At 37.1% G+C, this 13,979-nt stretch overlaps 1 protein-coding gene across 7 annotated transcripts in view; it reads right to left on the bottom strand.

Moving 5' to 3' along the window:
- The window catches only part of MAPK10 (mitogen-activated protein kinase 10), a 358,682-nt gene that overhangs the window by 118,510 nt on the left and 226,193 nt on the right, over positions 1 to 13,979 (bottom strand). The gene's annotated exons all lie outside the window — the stretch shown is intronic.

The following is a 13,979-nucleotide window of genomic DNA, read 5'->3' as shown; positions in this document are numbered from 1 at the left end:
AACATCTCAGAGTATATTCTAATATAGATACCCACAACCAGCTTCTATTTACTAGATCAAAACTTGGAAAGAGAGTGAAGATCATGTCTGCTTTTGCTCATGACATTAGCTGAAGCAACCAACACAGTATCTGGAACATATTAAGTGCTTCATTAAAATGTATTAAATGGAATGGAATATGATGAAATAGATGTGGTTCCCAACCTCAAGGAAATCATTGCATATGAGGAAATAGACATGAAATAAATAATGAGTTTCTTTTACAGCATCTTATTAATGCACATTCTTTCAATTCTCCAGATATATTATATTTCATATGAAAAAAATTCTCACATAGGCAAAAGCTAAAATTCCTCTGGCATGCTTTTGGATAACCAAAGAGAAAAGTTATCAGATCCTAAGCTTGTTAGAGAATAAGGGTGAAAACAGCATAGTTTCAATTAATCATATTGTTTGTGATATTATTGTGTTGCAAACTAAATTGCTAAATACTTTTTGAATGCATACAAGAGGAGTTAGCACTATTCTTGTGAAAAGGTACCAAATTACTAATATCTTTTTTGGGGTGTGTTTAAGGGGGTAATTTTGATTTCTGCACACTTAAAAAGTATGTGTATATAGCCACAGCACATGCACTTAAAAATTGATTTAAGTAAAACATTGAAAGATTTTGTGTTACAGTTAAGTAGGGGTTGTTAAAAACGATTGTTTTTATAATACAATTATTTTAAGATATTTTTAAATAGAAATTTTACAACATTATTTGAATCCAGAAATATTATTAATTTATAAGACTAGAATTATACATTATTAATGTAAATAATAATACCTATATCACAGAGATATTTTAATGTTTCTGCATTGTCAGGGCACTTTGAGCAAATAAAGCAAGAATCTGGTTAAAGGGCAAGTCTTGGAAGTTAAAGAGTGTAGACAGACCTCCAGAGAAAATTTTGTTTTCATTTCAAAGTGGGTGAAACCCAGAGCCATATATTTCCATTCCAAATGACTGTAAAATAGGGACTTTCTCTTTCTCCTCCCAGAAAATACTCACTTTAGGAAAAGTAGATCTCATCCTCTCTCTCTCTCTCTCTTTCTCTCTCTCTCTCTCTCTCTCTCTCTCTCTCTCTCTCTCTCTCCTTCTCTCATCCTAGCAAGGTGGCAGCTGTATAGAAGGCCTTATATAAACTCTGAGATTCATAATTTCTTGATAATGCAAAAATCCCTTTGCATGTAAAGGATACTATCTGTCTTTTATAATACTGCACCAAATGGAAAGAAGGAGATATGGGTAACTGATACAATTATTGCCTTGAGTAGTAATACTCTGCCACGGATCCAGAAACTCCATGTTTGCTTTCAGGACAAAAATAAAGGAATATAAATGTTAAAAACTTATAATGAGCTGTTAAATAACTACAACTCTATGAACACAATTGGATAAATTTGCACACTATGGACATAGTAGCTAAGTCTAAGTTTCTATCCCCTACCTAGTAATATGTTTACCGAAAAACAAACAAACAAACAAGATATCAATGATAAAGCACTTCTACCATTGAGTTTTATCCTCCTCAAAGTACAAAGAAGCAGAAAAGTGGCAATTTTACAAAAATTACTCTAGGCCCAGTGATCTTTTCTAGTATTCTTTCTACTTTTCCTTTCAATTGCTTTTTCCTATGTAGCACAAGGGTCAAAAGACTTCTTGGTCCATTCAAATTTCTATCTCTATTTGATGGTTTTAGAAAATTAGTGATGAAATTTTGTACAGCATACCAAACATATTTTATTGTAAGCAAAAATAGTATTTCTCAATGTTTCTGTTTCACAAAGAATTACTGCTTCTTTTCAAAGCTACTTCCATGTGTATCATCCTGCTTCCTCCGAAACTGTTGTCTAACAATTATGATTTTTCTTTCTGGTCTCTTCAGTCTCTTCATTTCTCTCTGGGAGTTTCTCAGCTGCCTGCTTGATGTTCGTACATCTCTGTGTGTGTGTGTTCTCTCTTCCTCTCCCTCGTTGTGTATCTGTCATCTATTTCTCTCTTTCTTGCTATTTCTGCATATCTTTCTTCTTCTGTCTCTCTGTCTCATTCTCCTCTTTTACTCTATCTCAGAACCTCTCTTTCTGTTTTTCTCTCCACATGCCCTACTGGTAACATCCAGCATTTCCTCTCTAATAAACACACTTTCCTGCCATTTAAAACAATATGTAGACCTTCCTTTATCTTTGAGGTCACAAGCTATTAACACCCAAGAGCTCTTCTTTGCACCACCAATTTCACAGAAAAGGAGTCCGTCTAAGAACTGGGAAAATACCGTTGAAAAACTAAGACATAAACCTTGAAGAGGAGAGTACCAAAGTACCAAATCAAATAAGATGGAGACCAGAGACTATTTGCTGCATTTAGCATTGCGGTTGGTTTACTGGTAATTTAGCAAGAGCAGTTTCAGCAGAGTAGAGTGCATAGAAATGGATTCCAGTGAGCTGAGAGTGAATAACAGATGTAGAAGGGAAAATCAGAACTTTAACTGCAGTATTTATTAAGTGCGTACTCTGCTAGGAACTATGTTAGAATTAGAAATTCAACTGAAGGCAAGCTTGACAGTCTTCCTTATGGAGCTTACAGTCTAGTGGGAAATGAGACAATGTAAGGAGACAATGTAAGAATAATGTGATGATGCTAACAAACTTGTGAAAACACAAAGTTATGTAGAAGCTGGTCAGAGGGGTACTGGCACTGGATTTAGGAGGATGATAGACATTTCAGAGAGGGCAAAGACTACAAAATGCTAATCTTCTTCCTTTTCTTGGGCCAGAGCTCAACTAGATGACATTTCCAGCCTCCTGTGCAGTTAGGTTGTGGCTACTTAACCGAGTTCTAGTAGGTGGAATGTGAGCAAAAGGTAAACACACCACTTCCAGGCCTGGCCCACAGAAGTGGCTCTGTGTTTCTGGCTGTTTGGAGCCCTTACACATTACAAGAAGAATATGCCAGAGCTTTCATCAGTCTCTCTCCTCAGCTCACTGAATAGAACAGAAATCTTTCCCCTATCTACTCCCACCTCCACCTGATAAATGAGAAGAACACTTCTATTATGTTTGAGCTTCTATCATTTTCTGTTGGTCGATTTGTCACAGCAGCCAAAATTATCCTAACCAATGTATATGAGCTGAAGGATGTGAAGAAACTAGCCCAATACATAAACTAGCGATGGCATTTATGTATTACGTCGATCTCTTGATTAGATGGCAGGATCTTTGATCCTTTCCATTCAACTTTATATCACTATGACACAGCCCAGTTTCTGAGTCAGTAACTCAATAAATATCTACTGAAGGAAAGTGCATTTATGAGCTATCTCAGTATTTTTTATTTTGTTTTGATTAATATATTTTTCCTTTTTTTTTTTTTTTTGAAACAGTGTCTCACTCTGTCTGCCAGGCTGGAGTACAGTAGCACAATCATGGCTCACTGCAACCTCCGCCTCCTGGGCACAAGGGATCCTCCCACCTCAGCCATAGGAGTCACTGACACCACAGGCACATGCCACCATGCCTGGCTAATTTTTGTTTTTGTTGATGGAGATGGGGTTTTGCCATGTTTCCCAGGCTGGTCTCAAATTCCTTCAGGCTCAAGCGATCTGCCTGCCTCAGTCTCCCAAATGTCTTTTTCCTCTATTTCAGTTTACAAACAATGAATCTTGACAACCATCATCATTTGCATTTTTTTTCATCTCTTCATTCTCTTTTAAATCTAGTAATGCTCCTCACGTGCAAGGCACTAATAAATATACTTCCAATACTGAGTTTAGCTGTATCAATGACATTCATGTCTTATTTCCCCAACTTATGATACTAATGTTATACATTATGTAAGGATACCATAAATATTAATTTATAGTGACTATATCATCTCTCTTACATCGACACCAAAATGTGAAAGAATACTTTAGTAAATTTGTATCAGGTCCTTAGATTGTACTCTTTAATGATTCTTTTAAAATTTGCCATATATCTGTGATATTTAATATTATCAAATCAGATTTAAATTGGTATAGTATTTAACAAATGATTTGAAAAATCAATTTTCATATTACTAACTCATTCTTCAGATTAGCCAAAGCATAATTTAAGAGAAAGTTAGAATTATTCTAATTATTGGATTGATGTTTGCATACAACAGTATCTATATCCTACAGCTGATGCTAGCCTCTGTTATTAGTACATTTTATGATTTGATGTATTACTCCTGAAATTAGTAGATCATACTATTTATCTGATACATAGTATATACACATTCAAATGTACACATTACAGTATTGATAAATTTAATAGTTAACATTAAAGGTGTTTCCATTATGCAACAAGCACTTTTTGAAATCTTCAGACTATAAGGATGAAAAAGTCAGAATCCTTGTCCCAAGGAGATCATCATCTAGCAGCAGACACAGATTTTAATAGCAATAAAAATACAAAGGGTTCCCAAAGAGATCTAAGTATAACATGTCATAATAATACAGATGAGAGGGCAATTACTTTTGCTGAGCCGTAGAAAAGGTGACTTAAGACTTTGCAGAAAAGGTGACCCAATAACTGAAATGTGAAGATGAGTAGCAATTTCCCAGGGATTCCCAGGGAAAATGGCAAGCATGTCAAGAGCATTCAGGTGAAAGAAAATAACTTCATATAAATATCCAAAGCATAAAAGTGGCCAGCACATTTGAGAACAATGACTAGTATGCCCTTCCAAAATATTTGAATTTTATTGTGTAAGCAACTTTACCCATAAGCAGTATGGAAGATGGACTAGGAGAGGAAGAGATAAGGAGGGGAAAGGGACATCAGTTAACTACCCAAGATGATAGCCCAGTGGGGTATAATGAAGACCTGGAAAAGGCAGTCGAAATGGAAGGAAGGGATGTTTCAGAAATAGAAACAATTAGACTCAATCTGGAAAGAGAAAGAAGGAAACTATGACTCCGTAATTTTTAACCGAGGCAACTGAAGGAATAGCAATCCTCAAATAAGGAATACATCATGAAGGGCAAGTTTGAGTAGATGATCATAAAATTATATTGAGCATGCTGAATTTCAGATATCTGTGGAGGAATCTGAAGGAGATAAGAGTACAGAAATAATTCATGGACCAAGAGCTTAGAAGTAAAGTATAGCCGAAAGACAGAAGACATCAGGCATTGAACTGTGAAAAATGCAAGCCCAAAGGAGGAAGAACACTTTTAAAATACAAATATTTGAAGGATAGAGATAGATGATCAATAAAAGGGTTAGATAATGATTGACCATAGAGGTAGGAGGGCACCAGGAAACAGTTGGCTTCAACCTAGTCTAATAGCACTAACACTCACCCACCAGCCAATAATATTCATGACATTTGTGCTAGATTTATTCCATTGTTCCCAAATTTCTCCCACTTAGATCCAGTTCTGGCCTGGTTCTTGGCTTTTGCCTTCCTTCTCTCATTTAGAATCTCATTCTAATTAGGCTTGAAAATTAGTACCTGTCTTTCTGGCTCCTTTTGCTCTGGCCACCAATTCAAATCTTGGCCTCAGTAGCTTTGGATTGGATTGGATTTATTTATTTATTTATTTATTTATTTATTTTGGATGGAGTTTCGTTCTTTTGCCCAGGCTGGAATGAAGTGCCATAATCTCGGCTCACTGCGTCTCCGCTCCCCAGGTTCAAGTGATTCTCCTGCCTCAGCCCCCCTAGTAGCTGGGATTTCAGGCACCCACCACCACGCCTGGCTAAGTTTTGTATTTTTTAGTAGATACAGGTTTCGCCATGTTAGCCAGGCTGGTCTTGAATGCCTGACCTCAGGTGATCCACCCGCCTTGGCCTGCCAAAGTGCTAGGATTACAGGCGTGAGTCACCGCACCCAGCCTGGATTGGATTATTTTACTGGCATTCTGAACACTGAACTAGAAAAGACAGTTCCCTAATCAAACCAACGTCTTAGAACTTGGCCATAACCCAGGCCAGCTACAATAATGAAAACTAACAGGCATTGACTTCTAAGTAAATCCAGGCACTGTATTAACTAATTTAGTTTGCTTTAACAGCAATTCTATACATACATATTTATTTCTTCCTGCTCCATCTTCAGATAAAGTTCCTGAGATCCTACACAGGTAAGAGGGAGCCAGGATCTCAGAGTCTGCACTCTAACCACGGCCTTACACAGCCCTCGATATGCGGGCCAGTCCATCTCATTCCAAACGAGCCATAGATTTTTAAAATTCTTAGCTTAAAATTCAAAAGAATATAAAATTCAAAAAGAATTGGATATTTAACATTTCCAGATATTAGAGCCAAAGAATTCATAATTGCAAAGACGTAAACCAACCTAAGTGCCTATTGACTGATAGGTAGATAAAGAAAATGTGGTATATATACCATGGAATACCACTCAGCCATTAAAAGGAAAGAAATGTCTTTTGCTGCAACTTCAATGGAGCTGAAGGCCATTATTCTAAGTGAAGGAACATAGGAATGTTAAACCAAATACTGTATGTTCTTACTTAAAAGTGGAAGTTAAGCTGTGAGTACACAAAGGTATACAGAGTGACATAATGGACTTTGGAGACTCAGGAGAAAAAGGGTAAAAGGGGGTCCAGGGATAAAAAGCTACACGTTAGGTAAAATGTACACTACTTGGGTGATGGGTGCACTAAAATCTCAGAATTCACCACTATATAATTCATCCATATAACACAAAAACCCACTTGTACTTTACAAGCCATTGAAATAAAAATAATAATAATAAAATGAGAGCTTAAAAAGAAGCCAATGGATTAGCCACTTAGGAGGTGGATGGTTGCCTTCCCAGAGCATCCTCCTCCACAGGGGTAATGGTGATAGAATTGGAACTGCTTGTAAAATGAGGACTGAAAAGGTATGTGGAGGCATTAACTTCAGACTATCAAGAAGTGTGATGATAAGGGAAGGAGAGAAAGAGGGGTTGTTTGAGGGGTAGGCACGTTCTAAATAACTTTTTTGTGGATGAGAATTTGGTGAGAGGTCATCCATAGGCAGGGGAGAAGAAGCATCAGTCAATGCAAGACTGACAAAAACTAATAGGTCCTAATGGGTGGAGATGGAATCAAGAACACAGGTGGGAGGCCAGCCTGATGGTACTCCTCATGAAGGAACTAACTGGGCAAGGAAGACTGGAGATGACAAAGGTTAGGAGGTTGAAGGGGAAATTGAGAGTTTACATGCCTGAGTCCATCTGTTTTCTCGGGGAAGTAGGAGGTAAGACCTTCTGTAAAGAATGCTGCTGGTGAAGTGGAATTGGGAGCTTTCATGAAAGCTGTAAAAGGATTGTAACAGCCACCTTGGGAAATGGCTAGGGAGCTGACGAGACATATATGCAAAATTGTTGCTGAGCAGGAACAAGGGCCCAGCTGAGGATGAAGCTCATAAACTTATAATGGAGGAAATCAGTGTGATTATATCATTCCTCCAGCTGGGCTCAGCCTTCCAGCAGGAGCAGAGAAAACAGCCACTTGGGCTGATCCGGATGAGAGTTTGGAAAACAAAGCTGCAGAGGACAAGGAGGTGAGAAAATAAAGAGCATCTGAGAGTGTCTGAAATCACTCTTCACGGTTCCTGGCTAGACAGGGAAAAGGTTAATGCAGCAGGAGTGTGACAGTCTCAGAGAACAGGGAGGCCTTGAAAGAGAGATGTCCATAAAAAGATGTAGGGAGGGAAAAAGGATGAGAGAAGCAGGGTCACTGAAGAGGAGGGATAATGTTAACATGACAACAATTTGGCTTCTAATTTTCCTCTGCTCCCTGATTATTTTCATTTTCTTCAGGTGTCTTAAATCATCATGCCAGTGAATTATTTAACATCCTAGATGTATTAGATCTTCTGTACACTAATTCTTTTCCAACTTATATTTTTGCTAGTTAAACTGAGTTTCTGTCAGGGTCATTTCAAATCTAAAGTTCATTTGTTCAATATTTGCTGCTAACCCATCTGGTGTGGATTTGAGGAAAAGCAGCTCCTCAAGGCGGAGGTGATCATGTATCAGGGTCCACAGGTAGAGCCCAGGCTGGAGTTCAGCCCATACAAGTCCCTCATCTCAGTGCTCTTGTGCAGGGTGCACACTTCCCATCCATATTCTGATGTCCTTGGTGAACCCAAAGGGAAACTTTAAAAAATATATTTGGAGTTGCATCTCCCTGGATTGAGAGTGAAATCTTGATTTTATGAATGTACATATTAAAATCTGTGAAAAATGTTTTCAATGATAACAAATAAAGAAGAATAGAAATGAAGAAGAGCATAGCACAAGAACCCTAAGGTACGTGTATTTAAATAAAAGAAACTGCACATCAAATGAAGTGACTAAGTGCATTCCCTGATGATAATTTAGACTCTCCCATCATACACAGAAGCTTAAAATGCAATGGCTCAATGCTGGATTCATAACTTTGGACATGTAAAGTGAAACTTACTTGACAAGGTCAAATATTTTAGGTACATTTAAATCCCATCACAGGAGAGACAGAGAGCACACAGAGGGAAGGATAGGGCTGTCACTCTATCTTCCAAACTAAAAACCCACAAAGGGAATGATAGGGCTGTCACTCCATCTTCCAAACTAAAAGATGTCTTCCTTTGTCCTTAGCCCCCACATTCAAATCCATGATTAGCAAGACAGCTCAGACTCTATAAACAGAAAGTGATGCTGTAACAGGCCAGAAGCATGACTTAGTAGAGAGAAGGGCCAACTACCTCCCCTCTGAGCTTTATAAAAAGCTCCTCTAAGCCTTGGTATTTTTAGTTACAAAATTTATAACACATACCTACTATCTTTAAAAACAAACAAACAAACAAACAAAAAAAAACAAAGCCACCTTATCTACAGATGGAATGCACAGGTCTCTTAGAGCAGTAAATGAGAATGCTTCCCAGAATCTGAGGGACAGCCATCGCCATCTTTTTTTAGCACAATTTAATTTAACTGATCAAACTGCCTCCTTTCTGTCAGAAATTCTGGCTTTTCCAAGATGCACTGGATGGTGATGGATTAACTTGTTAGATATTTACATTTGGGCTATAGGTTACTTTTTAACATAACCATGGGACACTTTAATCCTAACAATCAGGATTAATCTGAAAAAATAGCATATGGACTAAAACTGATTTTACTTTGGCAATGAAAATATCCACTGACGCCCTAAAAGACAAGTTCTAAAAAAAATGAGAACCAGCATCACTTAACTATTTAATCTTTAGGATGGAAGTTGAAACTGAAAAATAAATAATGTATTTACTAATTATTTCTTCTAATAGGGACATTAGCATTTATATCAACAAATGATTTACAGAAAAGACTCAGTGATCTGTAAGTGAATAATTATCTATGGAAATTTAAATGACTATTTTTCAAATCTGCCAAGAAAAGTGCTTCCAGGCTACAAACTCTTGCTATCAGTTATGTAAGTTAATTACAAATTAACTGAAGAATAACAGAATTCAGAATAAATGTCCACAATACATTCCAAAGCCAAATATAACTACACATTGTTTTTCAAAATACCACATTTTCTTGGTAAAGGAAAAAAAATGACATTTACCTGTCTTATTGATCAATTGAGAAATCTGGTAAATAAATATTTGCGGCCTGTATTATGAAAAGAGGCCTAGAAGAACAGCAAAATGTGGAAGAATACAGTGTCTAATTCTGTCCTATTCCACTGGGCCATCACCACCTTAAACTTGCTGCACGTATAAAAGACAGTATTTGAAACTCAATGTTCCTTATTTCAAGGAGGTTGCAATTAAGGGTCTGAAATTTTAAAATTAATGGAAAATGCCAGGGATGGAAGAATATGACCGACATTCCAGATGTACATGAGAGGATAATCATTTCCACTGGTCAGGGGCTGAATGGAAATGTGTGATTAAATCTGCGTCATTTCGCGTAATGGCTCATTAGAAACTCTTAAGAGAAATGTGCCACAAGAGCTTGAGTGATGTTTGCAGAAACAAAATAAAATCATCTGGGGTCCATTGATCAAATCTCTTTTGTGTTACTGAGGAAGCGTAATGCTTTGGAAAACCCTCTGGATGATCTTACCCATCTCTCTTCATGTCACCAACCTCATAACCATAAAACGCTCCCATCCATATTCTGTGCTTAAAGATGGTTAGCTGGGCCTGTGAAATCGTGTTGTGGATTTAAAAACTAATGTTTACAACTAACATATTGTAAATAATACTAGTTAACTGAAGCCCTGGATGAAAGATAGGGAGAAAAAAAGTTCAAATGCTTCTTTCCCAGCCTCCATGATGGGGTATTAGTAAAGTTATTTTATTAAATCCCATGTTCTTAACTGTAATATGTATATAATATACAAAATGTGATGACGAAGCAACTGTTACAATCAGTCATTTTCCTAGGTTACATGTACTGACCTTTACAATTTTCCATTGTTAAGAAAAAGTATCATAAGCCCACCTTTCTTTAATCTACTAAAAGTCACGACAATTTCAGATTTATAAAGCAATTTTTTGTAGCCAGCTTGTTTTGTCATCTCTTGAGCCCTATGAGATAATATTATCTCCATTTTATAGATGAATAAACCTAGATTCTGAAAGACTGAAAGTTAAAAACTATCATTGATAAACCACAATGGGAAAAAAATTATTTGTTGGACATAAGTTTATTAGTAACTATAATTACTACAGATGATAATATAAGGTATCTCAAAGTACTGGCCATTGAATCTATAATATTTAAATATGTACATTTTTAACAGAACCCTGAGAACTTACTTCATCAATTTTTGTCCTAATTTTTATCAGCAAGAAATATATATTAAATGCCTTTCTGTCATGCACCCTAACATGGCCAAGTTTTAATCACTTTTGTTCTGGTGCATATTTACCAACCCCTTAGGGAAGATGTTCCCAACCTTTTCCAATCATTTTGTGGAAGGATGTTATTAGTTCAAGGGTGATTAAATCAGAGTGCAGATGGAGTAAATTAAATTCATCACTAAAATGGAAAAAGCTGCTAAACACATAGGAGTAAATAGTGTCTTTTTTTAAATGAAAATGAGCACATTAAAAAGGGGGAACTTTTTTCAAAGAAGAATATGTGAAAACCCGAGGTTCTGCTGAACATGCCTGGCAATTTATATCTTAAAATCTGCATAGTCTTGTTACTGTAGACCACTTATTGAAGGACATTCACCAGAAATGATTTTTCAAATTTTTGTGTAAAACAAAAAGATATATATCCTAATGTATCATATATATATTTAAAATAACATATATGACACATAACCAATAAAGATAAACTAACCCACTGGATTAATATGTATGCATATATAATATATAATAATCATATATTGGTATTACATATTCATTACAGTAGTACCCCCTTATCTGAAGCAGATACATTCAAGACCCCCAGCAGATGTCTGAAACTGGATAATAGCGAACTCTATATATACTATGTTTTTTCCTACACCTATATGCCTATGATAAAGCTTAATTTATAAAGTAAGCATAGTAGGGGATTGACAAGAATAATAAATAGAACAACTGCAATAACATACTGTTCAAATTTCACAAGTAGAAGATTCATTCTTTCTGAAGACATTAGCAATCTCAGCATAAGATTTTGGTTCTTTCCTCATTAAGTTGAGAACTTTGACATTTTAACTTAAAGGAAGCACTTTACCACATCCAAATTGCCTGCATCACTAATTTGTATTTGGGAGCCATTATTAATTAAAATAAGAATAATTTGAACACAAGCGCTGCAATATTGCAACAGTTGCTCTGATAACTGAGACTGCCACTAAATAACTAACAGATGTATCATAGACAGCCTGGATATGCTACACAAAGGGATGGCTCACATCCCCAGAAGGATGGGATGAGATAGAGTGAGACAGGGCAAGATTTCAGAATGGTGTATGATTTAAAACTTACAAAGTATTTCTGGAATTTTCCGTTTAATAATTTCGTATCCTATTTGATCATGTGTAACTGAAACCACAGAAAGCTAAACCACAAATATGGGGGGACTACTGTATGTATACATATATATAGATATATATTCCATTTAAGATAAACTAATCCATTGGATTATTTCCAGGGCATCTTAAAACTATGATTATTTCAACTTTAATTAAATGCCATCCTCTAGCTCTAAGTGGAATTTTTTTAAAGTTTGGTTAACATAAAATGTATCATATTATTTTTAAATACTTAATTTTCATGGCACAGATATTTTACAATTCTATGATTTTATCCGTATTAATCTTACAGTTTGCTGTAAATATCCTGCCTAACATCACCTTGTGAAATTGAATTGTGACAACTTACAAGCTGATGGTGTGTAACACCACCAAGAAGGAAATAATGTGGCTTCACTTCCTTTCATTTAAAACTATACAATCAGCTCTTTTCAGTTAAAGGGCAGACTAACCTTGGCAAGTCGTCTCTGCTAAACTTAGTTGTTAACTTTTGCCACCACTTTGGCTGTCCGTTTGAATCATCTTTAGAAAGAGAAATGAGAAAGTGTTCCTTGGCTTGGCAAGAAACAGCAGGATGGATGTGAATGAAGACAATGAAACCCCTACTGTTGATTTCTTCCCATGCTTGTTTTTGTTCTGGAGTTGGTAACAGAAAAAAAAAAAAAAAACACTAATGAGACCCTCTTCTGACAATTGGAAAAATGTTCTGAAATGATTTGCTCTTCTGGATCCTGACCACTGTTGCTAAAAACTCATCTTACAGATTATTCTACAATTCCCCGCCTACGCGGCTGTAGAAAACTTCTCAGCTCACACAGTGAAGCAGAAAAATTCTCATTGCTTCTGCCTCAACAGATAATCTTTCCTTTCCCTCAAAGGCAGAAGGAAAATTTTCATTTTTCCCAAATATTTCATATCAACTTTTGTTTAATTGTGCTCAACATTGACATTTTTGACCTATCCATGGTAAATGAAATATAGTATAGTAATAATTTCTTTTGAAGATATTTTAGTATTACCATTTTCCCCATGCTGATAAGTAAGAAATAAAATAGTCTAAAGAGGGGGAAAAGATTGTAAGAACACAATAGCAAGTTTAAGGTAACCAGAACAGTAGAAACGAGACTCCATTTCAACCAAGTTAGGAGGATGGAGATTCTGTGACATAATAGGTATCTGTATGCCAATACTTATGCTTGAAAAGCAGAATTTCGGTCCCCGGTGCAAGATGGCTGATTAGGAGCAGCTCCAGCCTCCAGCTCCCAGAGTGAGTGACACAGAGGACGGGTGATTTCTGCATTTTCAACTGAGGTACCGGGTTCATCTCACTGGCGAATGCTGGACAATCGGTGCTGGTCAGCTGGTGCAGCCCAACCAGCGAGAGCTGAAGCAGGGCGAGCCATCGCCTCACCTAGGAAGTGCAATGGGGAAGGGAATCCCTTTTGCTAGCCAAAGGAAACAGAGATACACAACACCTGGAAAATCAGTTAACTCCCACCCTAATTCTGCGCTTTACCAAGGGTCTTAGCAAATGGCACACCAGGAGATTATATCCCACATCTGGACAGGAGGGTCCCAAACCCACAGAGCCTCCCTCATTGCTAGCAGCAGTCTGAGATCTGACTGCAAGGCAGCAGCGAGGCTGGGGGAGGGGCGCCCACCATTGCTGAGGCTTAAGTAGGTAAATAAAGCTGCCAGGAAACGCGAACTGGGTGGAGCCCACCTCAGCTCAAGGAGGCCTGCCTGTCTCTGTAGACATCACCTCTGGGGACAGGGCATAGCTAAACAAAAAGCAGCAGAAACCTCTGCAGATGTAAATGACCCTGTCTGACAGCTTTGAAGAGAGCAGTGGATCTCCCAGCACAGCAGTTGAGATTTGAGAATGGACAGACTGCCTGCTCAAGTGGGTTCCTGAACCCTGAGTAGCCTAACTGGGAGACATCCCCCACTAGG

This window comes from Rhinopithecus roxellana, chromosome 2, assembly GCF_007565055.1.
Source record: "Rhinopithecus roxellana isolate Shanxi Qingling chromosome 2, ASM756505v1, whole genome shotgun sequence".
NCBI classification, from domain to species: Eukaryota; Metazoa; Chordata; class Mammalia; order Primates; family Cercopithecidae; genus Rhinopithecus; species Rhinopithecus roxellana.
Note: the sequence above shows the minus strand (reverse complement) of the source record. Positions and strands in the feature narration are given on the sequence as shown.